The sequence below is a fragment of the Atractosteus spatula genome, chromosome 6 (genome assembly GCF_055471065.1).
Source record: "Atractosteus spatula isolate fAtrSpa1 chromosome 6, fAtrSpa1.hap1, whole genome shotgun sequence".
NCBI classification, from domain to species: domain Eukaryota; kingdom Metazoa; phylum Chordata; class Actinopteri; order Semionotiformes; family Lepisosteidae; genus Atractosteus; species Atractosteus spatula.
The window spans coordinates 21,709,118-21,724,804 of record NC_142711.1 but is presented as its reverse complement, the minus strand read 5'-3'; the positions used below and the strand labels follow the sequence as shown (position 1 = coordinate 21,724,804).

The 15,687-nt window shown below is 40.1% G+C and overlaps 1 protein-coding gene across 3 annotated transcripts in view; it reads right to left on the bottom strand.

Annotated features, from left to right (window-relative positions):
- Positions 1 to 15,687, bottom strand: part of zeb1b (zinc finger E-box binding homeobox 1b) — a 107,465-nt gene that overhangs the window by 69,973 nt on the left and 21,805 nt on the right. Inside the window, exon 1 of one of the 3 annotated variants that reach the window (XM_088918966.1) lies at positions 1,559 to 1,658. The exons of the other annotated variants lie outside the window; for them this stretch is intronic. The gene's annotated coding sequence lies outside the window, so the exon portion shown is untranslated. Of the gene's footprint in view, positions 1 to 1,558; positions 1,659 to 15,687 lie in introns of those variants that run through there. 3 annotated transcript variants of the gene reach the window in all.

The window sequence follows — 15,687 nt, the reverse complement described above, 5'->3', positions numbered from 1 at the left end:
TAAAGCACCTGTTACAGAACACAGACTGTTTTTTTCCCCAGTTTGGAATTAGGGGGTAACTATTCTAGGTCACCTCCATGCATCTGTAACAGACTATGTATGAACACATTTTGAAGGTTTCCTCAGCAAAACCCAGTCATCCTTATCAATCTATTTGCTACAATTCCAATTTTAGAACAAAGTAAGGGAACCTGTACCTAGAGGAGTCAGAATGTCTACTGCCCAGTAACCCCTCAGGTGCCTGGTTACAGGCTGGGCAATAATTTGCCTGTCCCAAGGCATCCGAAACCTGCATTAGAGCTAGAGATGCTTTTGCATAGTTGATCATTTTTGAACCCAGCTGCGCAAATTGCAAAAACGAGTAATAACGTGTCACTTTCCAAAACTGCCCACAAGTCTCCATATATGCTGCATTCTGAGAAGCAGGTTCAGCAAACAGCAGAGAAGTGCAGTAGAGCACTGCAGCAGATAGAGTGCTCTGTATCAAACAGGCACACGTGAGAGCATAGGAAGTTTCAGTCCGATTTCACAGGGAGATACAGTAGCACCTCCACACACATTCAGTTTCCAACCTCCTTTGGGTTATTCCACCTGCAAAACATCACCTTATCACTACAGATGATAATCGCAAAATGAAAACTTTCTAACATACTTTGTGGTAAGATATTACCAGTGAAACTGCAGGTAAAAAGGTAAAAATGAAAGTAAAATGATAAAAGATAGTACACCAGACTTACAGTTGCAAAAAAACAATCCCACTACCACAGCTTAATGTTTTATAGACAAAAAAGGAAAAACAGGTCTTGTACAATGAGCAGAGATTTACCTATTGACAAATTCGGATGAAGAAAACAGTGATTTTAAAAAAAATATATTTTAATTTTTCTAACTCAGTACAAAAAACTCGCTATAATACTAAGTGACTTCATGGACCTGACCATTAAAATTAAATATTTTTAAAACCAAAGAACAAAAGCTGTAGGTTCTATGCTAACTTTGCTGAGGCAGTGGAAGATCTGGCATGTCTGAAGGTCTTAAAATGCAAGTCTGCGACAGAATTTGAAAATCTTGCAAGGTAATCACCTAAAACTAACCCTCGCAGTCAGCTGAAACGCCGAAATGGTGGTTCTCCAACCCCGATTACTTTACAGAGTGTCAACCCAATCTGTAAAGTCACTTGCCTGTCAGTGAGGAATTCAAAGCCTTTCATTCACTAAATTAAGTCGACCTGGAGACCTGCATTAGAATCTGCCCAGCGATTCATACTAGAAATTCTGCATGTTCAATCTGGGGAACTGAAGATCGGCGGCTGTCAAGCACAACGTAGCCAGTTAAAATCAATGTTGGGTTGCTGCACAGATTGAATCTCAGGCAGCACACATGTGCAGCACCAGAAAGCACCTCTAAATGGGAAGATTCAGTCCAGATACAGTGCCTTCTCTCTCACCACATTCCACTCAAGCTTTGCCAACTACCTGTAACTCATAAAACAGTACATTTGTACCAGTAAGTCAAATATACTTAAGGTAAAAGGAGGAAAATAAAAAAAAAAACTTACCCTAAGCAGAACACAGATAAACCCATTATGTTGTAGATAGGGTCATACAGTACGTCACAGTAAGTCATCCGTGGCAACATCCTATTATTGTCACATAAAGCACTGTGCCCTGAAAAAGTTTACAAGCTTGCGTTTTGCTGTGCATGTCTATTTTTACAGAGGCCGGTGCATGTTTACAACATGCCGCAGACACTAAATCTCACTCCGTTTGCACGTTAAAGCCTGGGGTCAGAAATACCGTAAACATTCATCACTACGACAGTGACAACTGTTAAATGTCATTTAAAGGCATCCAGAGTTTGGCTCACAACTTCCAGCACTCTATTACACTTTCCACACAACATACGCAGGCTGCAGCAGCATTTCCCCCACTGGATACACAATCATCTGACGTTTAATATTTGACAACTAGAAATGGGGCGATTTCAGGAAGGCTGAGTGGCACCAATTAGCCGTGATTGATTGTGTGGCACTGCAGGACATTAAGGGCCTTGATTCTTAAAAGATCAGGACAACAGGTGTTCTGACTGAGTCTGAAAAAACAAATCAAATAGCACTTGGTTTCGTTACTGCCACCGCCATGTCCAGAACACACAGAGGGTCTTTCCCCTTCTGTTCCTGAATGCTGCAGACGCCTTTTACAGTAAGTGATCAATTAAAACAAAACGCCACTTAAACCAACGCTGTATCATCTTCATACAAACAATGAATGTGTTAAGGCAAAAACTCTTAAAATGAAACTGGAATTCATTTAAAAAAATGGCACTCCCGCACATATTCATTCACTGTCACCTAACAGCAACTCAGAGGACAACTAAAAACACCTGACACCTTACAAACTGTGCTTCAGAAAAACAAAATCTGGGATTTTATTAATAAAAATGATCATGATCGCTCTCCTTTTCGCAAAAACGTTTCCCACATTTGAGTAATTGAAGCACTTTCCGTGGCTAATATATTAATCATATATTTGCACAATATCTGATGACAAATCAAGACTAATATATTTCATTATTCCCAAGGAAACAAAAACTACCCAGTAAAAACCGCACCACCAGGAGAAAAAGGATTAAGGAAAAAGTCAACCTCTTTTTAGCGTTTTAATACTCTCTTTAAAAATGAACAGGAAGATAATGAGTTCAGGTGTTACGCAACCCCTGCCCCCCTCCCCACACACATACATACACCTCCTCCCCCTCCACTTTTCTAACCACACATCCCTGAGAAAGTAAGAGAGATGGAGAGAGAGGGGGAGGTGGGAGCACTCAGGCAGCGCAACAGGGAGCGGGAGCTCCAGTGGCTTAGCCGTCGCTTCGGTGACCAAGCTACTCGGGGTCTTTACTGCTCCGCTATTCACCAAACGGGGGGGGGGGGGGAGAAACACATCAGCGCCACAGAACCTGAAGACGCAGGCGTGAGGCGACGCAGCCCAAACTTGCAGAAGCACCGATTCAACTTACCTTAGGAGAACAGCTGTCAGGCGAGGCAAGGAAACGGCTAGCCTTGCACTTTTTTTTTTATTGTCCCAAGGGGGCAAGCTGACCTAAGTGAAGAATCTGATCCCGTCAATTATCCGGAGCCGGCAGCGGGGGTCTCCCGCTCTCCGTTTGACCCTCTTTGTCCTGTTCAGAACGCAGCCCTTCTGACACATGGCCACGTTGCTGCTGCTGCTGCTGCTGCTGCTGCTGCTGCTGCTGCTGCAAGACCACCATTTTAGGAGGCTCCATGTAAAACCTCCTCCCCTCTGAGGGGGCAAGTACCTGCTTCTTGTATCTGAGCATATGGCTTCCAGTTCTCAAACAAGACCATTTCATACTTCAAGGACCCTGATGCATATTTTATACCATCAATTGCTATTCTAAACCTATGAATTATGCAAGTGTACTGCAGGCACTGTTTTAGTGGAAAGACGCCAGCAATGGGCAAAATTAAAATGTACGTATTTTTTAAATAGCACCACCCATCCTAACAACAGAGTGGAAACATTCATTTCCCAATAACCATACAATTACAGAAGCGCACTAGTATTGACTGAGGCCAACAGTTTTCAGTTGGTCAGGTTTATGTAAATATAACAGATGCTTGCATTTTCCCACATTTCTCACAAATGCTACAGTGCCCATTTTATTTAAGAAGAAAATATTAAAGCATTCAATTACAATATTAATTATGCAGCAGTAGAACAGCAAAAGCTGATGAAAAATACTATAAAACGGAGTTTTAACATTTAAACAAGCAGTGCTGTATGGGGACGTACTATGAAAGAGTCTGTAGTGTTGCAGTACAACGTCTATAGTAGGGTCATGGCAAATTAACAACCACCACAAGGCAAATCTGAAGTCGGGATGAATAACAGTGCAGTCCCGGCTGCAACTCCATCGTAAGGAAGCACAGGCTCATTATGCACCTCGACGTTTTCGTCAGTGATGAACATCAATAATATAAACTTGCGTTTATTTGCAGTCATACACCTCAGCGTAAGAAAGCATGGTAAATCCGTCCTTAAGAGATGCTAAGTTTTCATCTATGAGCTTCCTATCTGAAGCTTTTCTTAAATGAACAACGGCAACTTGTGATAAAACTAGACTAGGAACAAAAATGACTGCTGAAGTGCAATTATGCGGAGGACCTACAGCCCAAGCGGAGAGCTGTCGGAAGAGAACTCGAGTCATTTTGACCAAGTGAACTGTGCTACAAATTTGAGGGAGGCCTTCAAATCTGTAATAAATGAAGAGTGTTCACATGGTGCCTTTCTTTAAAAAAAAAGAAACACTGCTGTGAGGGGTTTTCTTTCCTACACAAAGCAAAAAAGAAATACACTTAACATTTAATTTAAATGGCTGGTTAATTTTGGAAATCGCACACTGCTGAACATTATAAAAGGTGTGATCAGCTGGGTAAATGGCTGAATATCAAACCCATTTTGGGAGGCAAATATGGATTCCCAGTTGCCAACGATGCAGAATAACTGCAACACTAGCATCGTAATGGTATCCACCTGCCTTTGATCGCCGGTGTAATTGCCAATTAACAGCTTTAATTTGCCTTTATTGTATGAGCCCAACTGACGTGAGCTTGACTGCAGAGATTTTACCTGCTAGTTGTTTTGTATTTAACCCAGCTGTACAAAGGAACAGCAGAGCTAAAATCTCTAATCTGCGGCCGAGCTCAAAAAGAAAACCAGCATTTCTGTCAAATATGTAAAACCATGTTAAGAATCTAATAAGCTCTGCACCATACGCTACATTGCAAACCCTTAATGTTTAGAAGGTTTCAGCCTCACAAGAGCACTTCCTACTGGTGCCTCCTGTGGGCTACGCATCAGTGCCGACCTCTTTTTAAAAACAATCACAATTGTTTGGGTATTTTTATCCTCGTCTTGAGTCACATTTCATCTGAGGTAATGGTAGGGTGGAACAGTTCCCATTTTTCTCCTTCCTTTACATCACATCCTGTTACTGTAGCTCACTCATACAGTATATACTGTACATGCAGTAGAAATTAGTTCATTTTCAGTACTTTAATAATGTTGTACATTGAGAGTAAACAGCATTCATGCTCAGTAAATTCACCATAATACTTGTTCTTACACATGTTATTTAAAACAAATTGAAAAAAACAAAAAATCTAATTATTAACAGAGAAGGTTGAAACTTCTGGACTTTTCTGAAAGGATCCAGTGAACCAGTTTCTGGAAACTAGTACTACAGGCTGTATTTTGTTACACTCCATGTATAGTACGTTCTGATTTCTGCTAATTGATCATTCTAATAATTTATCTTGCCCTCTAATTTCAAAAGAGGCTGCTTTTTAACTGTAGTGTTATGGTGGGCCCACAAAGCCCTACAAGTTTGTGTATCTTAATGCATGAAGAAATTATTACACTATCTAGAAATTTTTTAAAGTTGTTCAACACTGTTGTGTTACACCCAGGGGACTGGGAGGGGGTGGTTACAACTCTGAGGGAGTGGAGAGACAAAGCAGTAATCAAGGTTCTGCGAGATACAAGATGCTGAACATAGTGAAGTGAAGGACTGGTCTACGCAACTAGACCTTTATTTTCTCTCACTGACAAAAAGATGACGGAAAAACACATTTAACATTTCGTTCACACAGAAAAAATTTCACACGATTTTTCCACTTGAGGCCTAGTTTAAAGGCCAGAGCACAAATCAAATCATTTTTTCCCCAGACGCAGTTTACACCCCCTTGTGGAACAGCTCCGCAAAAAAATAAAAACAAAAAACGGAGAAGGCACGCGGGTGAAGACTGAAGATATTGCTATGCCACTAAACCAGCAAGCATAAAAACAAACTTACCTTAAAACGGTGAGGGACCAATAACACTCCGCACGAGCAGGTTATAAAATAAAAGCCCTGCAAGGCCCTGCTCTGGGGTGAACCCACCGTCCTTGCCTGCTGCTCCACAAGGCCTAGTGTGGCTCTGCAGTTCCTCTACCGCTGCCAGCCCCTGTGCACTCGGCTTCATCAGAAAGGAGTTTGTTTAGTCCCGATGTTTACATTCCACAGAAGTAAATTCATCGGGAGGGACAGATCGCCCCCACCTGCCCCCCCTTCTCTGTTTTCATACCTGCCTACCCCCCGCTACCCTTTCGGTAAGAGAAGCAGCGGATTAGAAAGATGACAAGTTAAGCTTCAGTAAGAGGACAAAAGAAAAACACTGCAAATGACAGAAGGAAGAGCCTTTTTAAATCTTAAAGCAATCTTTGTTTTAGGAACATTTTGCAGGAAATACCTGAAGGTTGCTTTACCCAATTCTGCACGAAGGTGGCCAAAGCTTTCAGGTTTCGTGCCGCTTTCAAGTGGTAAAAAACGCAAACGTGTTCAAGAGCATAAGGCTTGGGATCGGTGCCCTTTCTAAATGTCAATTTTGACAGATGAAACTCTTCAAAATCTATCATGAAGAAATGAGGAGACACCCCAAGAACAAAGGTAACACAGATCTCACTGATCATCAGATACTGCGCAATACTCAAAGAAAGCCAGTGTCACAAGTGCACAGCTGAAAAGACTTCTTGTTTGGTACAGGCGGCTTCTTACATACTGATCAAGAAAGTTTCAGAGCTTGGTTTGCTTTATAAAGATTAAAGACGAAGGTTATAATGCAAAACCACCCCTGCGGTAGTAATTCTCTCGGGCTGAGCAGTGTGTGCAGATGGGCAACACTAGCAGCTTTCAGTTTTAGTGGCAGTTAAAGCAGATATCAGGGCCCAGCGTGTCAGGCCATGGCACTCAGTGCGATAAGCAGAACCATACAGAATAGTTGTAACCGCCTCACCTTAACAAGGATGCCAATACTGATAAAAGACACTGCCTAGATAAGATAATGTAAAGCCCTCAGTTAGAAACTTTGCTAAAATTAGCAAATACTGTACCTTGCTAGAAATTGCTTTTTGTTGCCTGTATGGAAAGCTGCAGATTTCATAAAGGACTTCAGGAATACTTTTTCTCTCATTAGAAGAAAAAAAAAAACTCAATACTGAATTACTAAAGAATATCCATGTACAGGATTTGAAAATCAATATTTAACCTGAGCAAAAAATGTCTTCAAAAAGTAGATTAAGCCATTTGATATTCTTGATATAACATCAATTTATGAAAATGGATACTTTACAAAATCTACTACATAAAACCTATGCAGCATTGTTATACCTAACAGTAAACATTTAAATTGATGCTTCATTTTTCAATATTGTAAACAGTTCATTTAGTACAAAGTGGCATAATCATAATAGAAGATACTCTTTAAAATAGTTTTAAAAACCCATTGGCGTGAATTATTCTTTTCTGATGACAAACCACTATTTTTAAAACCACATATAGTGAGAATAAAAAAAAATTATACAAGCTTCTGTTTATTTATGCCCGAGACAGGCTAGACTGAAAATCATTGATCACACACTGTAAAAAGAATTGCACATGATTTCTGAGGAAGGAAAAAGCATCGGGGTCAGTTTTTTGTCGACGTCAGGTGACTGTGAAAACATCCTTCCTCAGTGCTTCGCTACTATTCTGAGCTGCTGATGGATGAAACATTTTCCTTCGCATTATTTGAAGCTCTGACAAGGTAAGGGACTACAAATAAAGAAACGCAGACACTGAAGGATTTGAGAAACGACTCCATGACCCACGAATGATTATATCAATCTGTTAGCCCTTCAATCTTCTATTTTACAACCACATCTCAGGATGGGAATAGCATTCTTTATTTGTTCTGTTTTTTTTTTTCCTTTTTGAAGAGGAAAGTAACTGCATTTCAATCTCACTGGTCTCAAAAATAATATTTAAAATATAAACTCACCTCTGGGTGACTGCGCTTTTCATTCTGGGAGTACGTGGGGAGTGAAATTTATGGTATCACACCTGTGATAATATTTGCTACATTGCCTGTTACCTCTTCAATCTGGCCTCCTACTTTATCACCAGCGTCAGTTCTTGGGGTGAAGATTTTCAGTTGAGGACATTAAATGTGAACTGTAGTAATTTATATAATCCATATATTTAGGGAAATGGGTAATGTACTTTGCTCAGGTGTTCACTAATGAAGTGGAATGACAAAGTTATATACTTTCAATAGTTAACAGATACTATCAAATAGTATCGTAATAGAACAGCATATAATATTATAATAGTATTACAACAGAACAGGTAGACCCGATTCAGGTACTAAAAGTACTCATATAAATACATTTCCAGGGCCAGATGGTATTCTGCCAATTGTTCTGGAGGAATCCCATTCAATCCTTAATTATCAATTAGACATTTGACACAGTTTTCCTCCTGTCCTTGGCAACTATTGGAATTGCTGATGTAGTCCCTTACCATAAGGAGAGTGACAAGTTACTACAGATCACCAAGTCTGCCTTTGTTAAAGTCCCTCATAAAAAAATACTTTTCAAACTATAGGGAGAGGTAAGAATTGGTTAACAGAAATCAAAATAGAGATGAGACGTGAATGTTCAAATTGAAATGACAATTAGTTTAACGGGTAACTGTAATAGGACCACTGTTCTTCCTGATTTACTGAAATTACAAATACTTGATGTTCCAATTAATGAATAATGGAAAGCAGTTAAGACAAAAGGATTACTGTGATTACCAGCCATTAAATATGATGTGCCTGTATGTTTTAATGTGTTTGAATTGAAAACAAATTAGAACAATCCATTGTTTTATTAGAATCCCACTTTATTTAAACCCTGCAACCCCATGTTTAGACGCCTCAGAGGCCCTCTAACCCCTTACTGGAGGTTCAGTGCCGACTGGAAGAGAGGCGCGTCCCTCACCCACACCGCCGTGTGCCGGCAAGTGCCACGGTGATCTCTTACAGCTGGAAGCCGAGGGAATCTTGGCAGACCGACACCAACACTTCCACAAGGCCGGTCGTGGGCCACGTCTTGGTGAATCCCCAGCACACCCGACATAACTCGGGCTTGAGCCCCGACTGCCTGGATCCATCCACCCGATTTCTAACTGCGCTTCCAAACCAGGGTCGCAGGGAAGCCGGAGCCTCTCGAGGCAAGCAACGGGCACAAGGCAGGACACCACTCCATCACAGGGCACGCACGCCAGTGTCCGTTCTCCCAGAAGATACATCAACCTAGCAGTATGTCTTTGGACTGTGGGAGGAAACCAGAGCACAGAGAGGAAACGCTCATAAACGCGGGGAGAACATATGAACTCCATGCAGATAGTGACCCGGGGCCACAGCCCTGTGAGGCAGCAATGCTAACTGCTGTGCCACCATGCTGCCCCAATTCTAGATTCAGGAAGTGCACATATGCATTCATACGAGCGAGTGCCCTTTACAGGCTCAACCATGCCAAAAGCCCTGCGATTCGGATCTCTATCTCGAGACATGACAGAGGAAGTTGTGCCGATTAATACTTGTTATTAATAGATTGTTTACACTGAAAGCCCACTGCATATGCATGTGCCTGTTCACTGGTCTCCAAGCTAAAGATGCCACATAACGCACCAGCTACTCCCACAAATGTTGAATGGGGATCAAGGCTAGTGAGGAAGACACTCAAGGCCTAAGTCCCATTTTCACCCCACAAGAAAGCTGATGTACACAACGTTGTAAAAAGACTCCCGTTCTGCTCGTTGGCACAGAACTCGCACGTGGTGTGTTCTAAGATGAGAACGGCTTGTTTATGGGTCACTGCAATCTGGCCTTTCTGATGCGGTTGAACTGGCAGTGCAAAAATGCAAAAAGACGTAGCATGATGTGTCGATCTTGGCAAGGAGTTTTAACTTGTGGTTAACCCACATTGTGGCCTATAATGGACAGACTGTTTTACGGTAACATCTTGCCAGATCAGAAAATGCCGGCTATGAACCCTCCAGACAGTATGTGACAGCATGCCAATTTAACCCAGTCTCCAAAATGCCAGTGGCATGAAGGTTCGGTTCTCTTAAGATATATTGGCTTGTGTGTTTTTAAATATGCTTGAACAGGGTAAACATGAACACTTAAGAGACCAAACCACCTCATCACCTGCACCCAATCAGCTCTTACTAATAAGGTGATCACAAATGTCACTATGGTGTAATTGACAACAACAATAAAAACATTCAATAAATATATTTTTTTCTATAATACATGCATATTGAGAGTTTTCCTTTGGTGCACAGAATATTAAGCCAATTGTGCTTAACTAGTAAATGCCCAGAATAAAATGTCTCTAAATGACAGCTATTATCAAAGGCATTTTTATTAAATCATTATTTTTTATAATGAGGATAAAGGCTTCTCTCTTTGTTAGTGTAAGGAGCACATAAGGAATGATCTGACATTTTTTCAGCATTAACTGAAAAGTAAGATTAGTATTATTTATGTTTTGTGTTCTGTGGTTATTTCTCATGTTCTAAGTTACAGTAGTTTATGGGTAGAGTTACTTATTCCTCTGCTTTACATTTTAAATTTCAGCATTAAGGAGGAGCTTTTGGGCAGCAAAATGAAAGCTCCTATATTGTCTGCATTATTGGTTATCAAAATCTCTGCTATATTGTCACAGAGCAGTACAAGTAAATACAAGCAACTGTGGTAAGGGTAAATGCCTGAAACCATCACAGCATTCACCATTTCTACACTGCTGTTATTTGTACTCAAGTTACAAGACTTTTCCATGAAAAGGCGGCTAACTCTGGGGCAAGAAATAAGAGCTGGCACTGGACAGCCATTCTTGCAGAGCACGACATGCTAATTGCTCTTTAAGAGGTCATAAAAGTCATAGTTCACATGTTAAGCAATCAAACCATTCACTAAAACCCTCATTCAAGCAGCAACAGAGCATAGCAGAACTACTGTATGGGAGAGCCCTAATGTGATCAATGATGGCTAGCATTCTTCAAATGTCTCCATTTTTCCAACACAGAGATACCACAGTGCAGATAGAATGCAACACAAAAAATGTACTTTTACAAGTTTCATCACTGTTACAGATCTTTCCCTATGAATAGATTAAGGGAGGTTAGAAAAGTTCAATCTGAACTCTAAGCAGAACTTTCCAGCCCTCAGTTTAATATGTACTCTTCTTCAGCCTGCCTGCTGGCTTGGTCTTGCAGAATACTGTATTTCATTACACAGCTACATTATTCATCCATTAGACACTGGCTTAATATACTCATACTGCAGGCAAGCATGACTAAAACAAGTGTGAAGAAACATCTGTTAAGGATTTGTATTGGGCAAGATGAACTGAGCACAATTCTCAGGACAGAGCTGTGTATTGGACCATCGAAAGTAAATCAGAGGTGCCATGATGAACAGTTGCATTTCACTTTTAGAGTCTCTGGGGATCTCGTAAATCATAAAGGGGGCAATGTGAAGTCAATGCATTCATTTATATACATTAAAAAAAGCGACCACAACTTCAAAATTATCTTTGAATCTATACAATTGCTTTTTTCCAATGGGCAAGTGTATTTCACCTACAGTACGTGCAGTCATTTTAAGTACATCTTTTCAGTACAGGTAGTTTTTCATTTACACAGCAGATGCATCACTGGAAAACATCACCTACCTGTACATCAAAAACTTTCAAATAAAAACTAATTTCCTATAAAAACGCATGTTAAGTGGGAGCAGATGCGTTCTGAGGGCTGAACTCCCAAATACAAACAATTACACATTTATTTATGCGAGATGTTTATGTACTGTAGTTGTACTAAAAAGTCATACTATAACAATGCTAATCTTGATCAATTTTATGTTAACGTGCAGTGAGGATTGTTAGGAGTGGGTGGAGAACAGTGTGGAAAATGCATGAGTCATGTGCTCATAGAAACATCTGGGCTGCTCTACTGTCTTCAGTGCCTTTACACCCAGTGAACCTTTTAAATGTATCGTATTTTAAAGTCTTGTAACATTACAAATTGTTTTATTTTTCTTATTTAGGTTTTCAGACTGGATTCAGAGGTATTAACTGAGTGTTAAGGTTTAGGATTGTTTCTTTGTTGGGGGTTTTTTCAATTATTCGCAACAAATTTAATTTTTAAGATTTTACACACGGTAGCTTATTTTGCTGAAGGGTTTTATTGATTACATTGAAGATTTTCAGCAATGTAAACAGTAAGTTCAGACCAAGGCAGCGTCATTGCCTATATTTAGTAAGAGGGAGAAGAAGTGATGACTGGTGCTCAACGTGGTAGTAGAGTATACGTTATCTTGAATACCTACTCAACTTTTGTGTTGTTGGACAATCTAAAGCGTGTTAAATTGAGAAATAATCAGAGTCCAAAACTGGGAAGTGCTATACATTCTTGAAGCGCATTACACCAAAAACACATATTACAGAGTGAATAAATCAAAGACTACTTTTATAGCGAAAACAGAAAATAATGTTTAGGAACTATGGCTTTCAATAGTATTTCACATTACTTGGTATATTACTGTTTTTTACTGCATTGCTCCTAATGCAAGATAAATACAGCCTATATGGACCAAATTATCAATAAATGTATAAAAGTACAGAAAATGGAAAATTTTCAGAACAAATGGAGATGTTCTAAAGAAGGCTATTCCAGAGAACGTGGAATTTACAGTCTTTGATGATACCCTTTATAGCAGAAGACTAAGATTCAACGAAATAATTCCCAAAGCAGCAGCCTCACTGTCACTTACAAACACTGAGGTGCTTTTCTTACTTTCCAGACAGGCGGCGTTTTTCCAAGCCCAACCACCATTGGAAACAACTGGAAGCTTGAATGGTCCCTGCATGGATTCCACAAGGTATCCTGTGGCACTTCAGACCACTGAGCCACGTCCCAAACCATGAAAACCCTGGATTAAAAGTGGATTTCGTACGTCACAAGATCTCCTGCCACACCTGAACGTTCCCAGCTGCAGCAGACAGGGAAGAACGTGACACTGTTGAGACAACTCGGCCTTCTTGTTTGGTGAAGACCCTTCTTGTGGCATTGTGGTCAGCACTGCCAGTGGACACCACAATACACAAAAAGGCTCAAGTCTAAAAAGTCAGGCCTGTGTTGCACAGTGCCAATGGTTTATTTAGTTAGACCCAATTTTTGTTTTCTGCTTGGGAGCACATACACATCGGTGGCACAGTGCTTTACTGCCTCAAAGCACTGGGGTCCTGGGTTCAATTTTGGACCTGGGAAACTATCTGCATGGAGTCTGTTCTTACTGTATTCACGTGGGTTTCCTCCCACAGTGCAAAGACATACCGGTAGTTTAGTTGGCTTCTGGGAAAACTGGCCCTGGTGTGAGTGTCTGCGTGTCCTGTGTACCCTGCAATGGACTTGTACCCTTTGGTCCCCTGCAACCCTGTATTGGATAAAGTGCTCAGGAGATGGATGGATAGGGGACCTGCATTCTAGTAAAGCAGAGGTTTCCCCATCTGTGCTTTTATGCAAATTTTGCAATGTTCGCAATGGACGCAATGTTCAGTGACCTTTGTAAAGCAAAGTGACAAGCCAGCTGAGCAATTTGTGCCACAAGTGTAGTGGACCAGTCACTTACAACATGCTCACATTGTACACTGTGTGAATGCTTTCATGGTTTTTAACTTCCATTCTCTAACTTTGTCTGGCAAAGCAAGCAACACGTTCTCAGAATGAAAACAATATCTAACTTTAATGTTAAGTTTTGATGAAACCAATAACTGCAGTACAGTAAAGTAAAATGCACAGGAAAAACATTATTAAAAGGACAGAACATTTTAACATTTTTATTAATGTACATAATATACATTTTTGTTTGATCACTAGTAGTAAGAAGACAATTCTCCGAAGATTCAAAAATCTTCACAGCTTTTCAGACTTAATGAAAAATGAGCTTTTCCATACCTAGCACTTGATGCACTTAATAATGAGATTGTATTTTGTGTAGAATTATGTCATATTTATATTTTGCCTTATCTAAAAGAACATTAAATGCAAAAATAAAGAAAATCTTTACTCCTTTAAGAGGATGATACTATGATACTATACAGATTATCAGTATAGCCAGAAAACCAAAGATTGAGTACCAGGGCTATATTAATAATGTGCTTGCTTTTGTGCAAATGAGGGCTTTATTTTTTCTTGCTTGAAAACTTGCCTGCCCACATCAGTTACAACAAATCCAGCCACCAAAGGGAGATGTAACAGCACTGAGAAGCTCATTTAATCAATAGGACCATGTTTCCACGACAACCTTTATTTCCTGTAGTGCTTCCTGGGATTCCATGATTACACTTGCTGTTTTTTAAGCCCGAGTCTAGAGGAAGAGCATAGTTCAGACTTGCTTGATGGTGTGTAACCTCCATTCTCCAAGATTTTAATAAAGTAAGCCCTAGGATTTAGCTGTTCACACCGAGCTAAATAAGGCGTTGGGATAAATGTTGAACAATTTAGACTCCAAATGCAATAAGAATTACAGTCTGGTGTTAGCGAGGAATTCTTTATCTTGTAACAAAAAAAAAGAAATACTGGAACAACGGCATTGTGTGATGAAGCAGGTGCAAATTCTGTAACGGCCTATCTCTTGCAACACCCAAAATCTCTAAACCTCCTGTTTTAACCTTAAAAATGATCTAATTCATTTGATAACCAGGTGATGAGTGACAAGGAGGATTAAACCATCTCTTTTACCAAGGTTTCCCGACGGAGCAAACAGTTGTTCAGCAAAACAGTGAAACAGCTAGTCATGTCAAGTTAAACTGGGAATATTTTAAGTTAATATCTTCCCCCACCCAGATATAAAAAACTAGAAAGCACAGAAAAATGTTTAAACTGAAATATCCATTTTCTTAAAATCATTATAGTAAATTACTGATCACTTTAATCACAAATGCTGGCCCTATGAGAATATCAACAGTATTAGGGACTTTTTTTTCCCCCAATTCCAGTCATAGCTGCAATTGTACCTCATCTTTCCTGGCTAGACAGGACTCACAGATGCAGCTGCACGGAAACACACTTAGTCTTCTATTACTCAAGTGCTCAGGACACCTCAGATTAGAGGGTTAACCATTTTCAGCTAAGCCCTGTTGGAAACAAGAGAGGCATGTGGCCTTGACTGGGACTCACGCATTCTTACAGGTTCATTTGAGAATGAGAAAAGCACATTTGTCAAACTGTACAGCATTTCCTCCACACCTTTCCTCTCAAAGAGCTGCAGACACCTACAGGAGCTGGCTGAGGTTGAGGCAGGGAACGGAGAAGGAAGAGAACAGAATTTAAAAATCTTTTTTTTTTCCTTCTGCGGAACAAAAGTGCAATGACTCACTGCTCTCATGCTGGTCAGAAGCATTTGCTCCGTTCCTAGCTGTATTAACACCTTTCTGTAATCTGCATTCTTTAAACCACTAGTATTTATTGTTTTCACAAGCAGTCACAAGGATGGCTTCCTTGGAACTATATATTTCCTAATAAAAACCTCAGCATCCTTGTCAGATGTACTTCTAGGTCAATTTCAAATGGGAAAATACACATAAACAAGCAGTGTTCACTTCGTATTTTGTAACAGTACTACATTCTTGCCAATTTTAAAGCTGAATCGCAAACGCCCAGCTCTGAGGCAGTATCGTCCAACTAGGTAAGTTGTGCAAGAGCGCACTTTAGAAACAATTGTACTTCAAAATTACATAGAGAGTATACAGT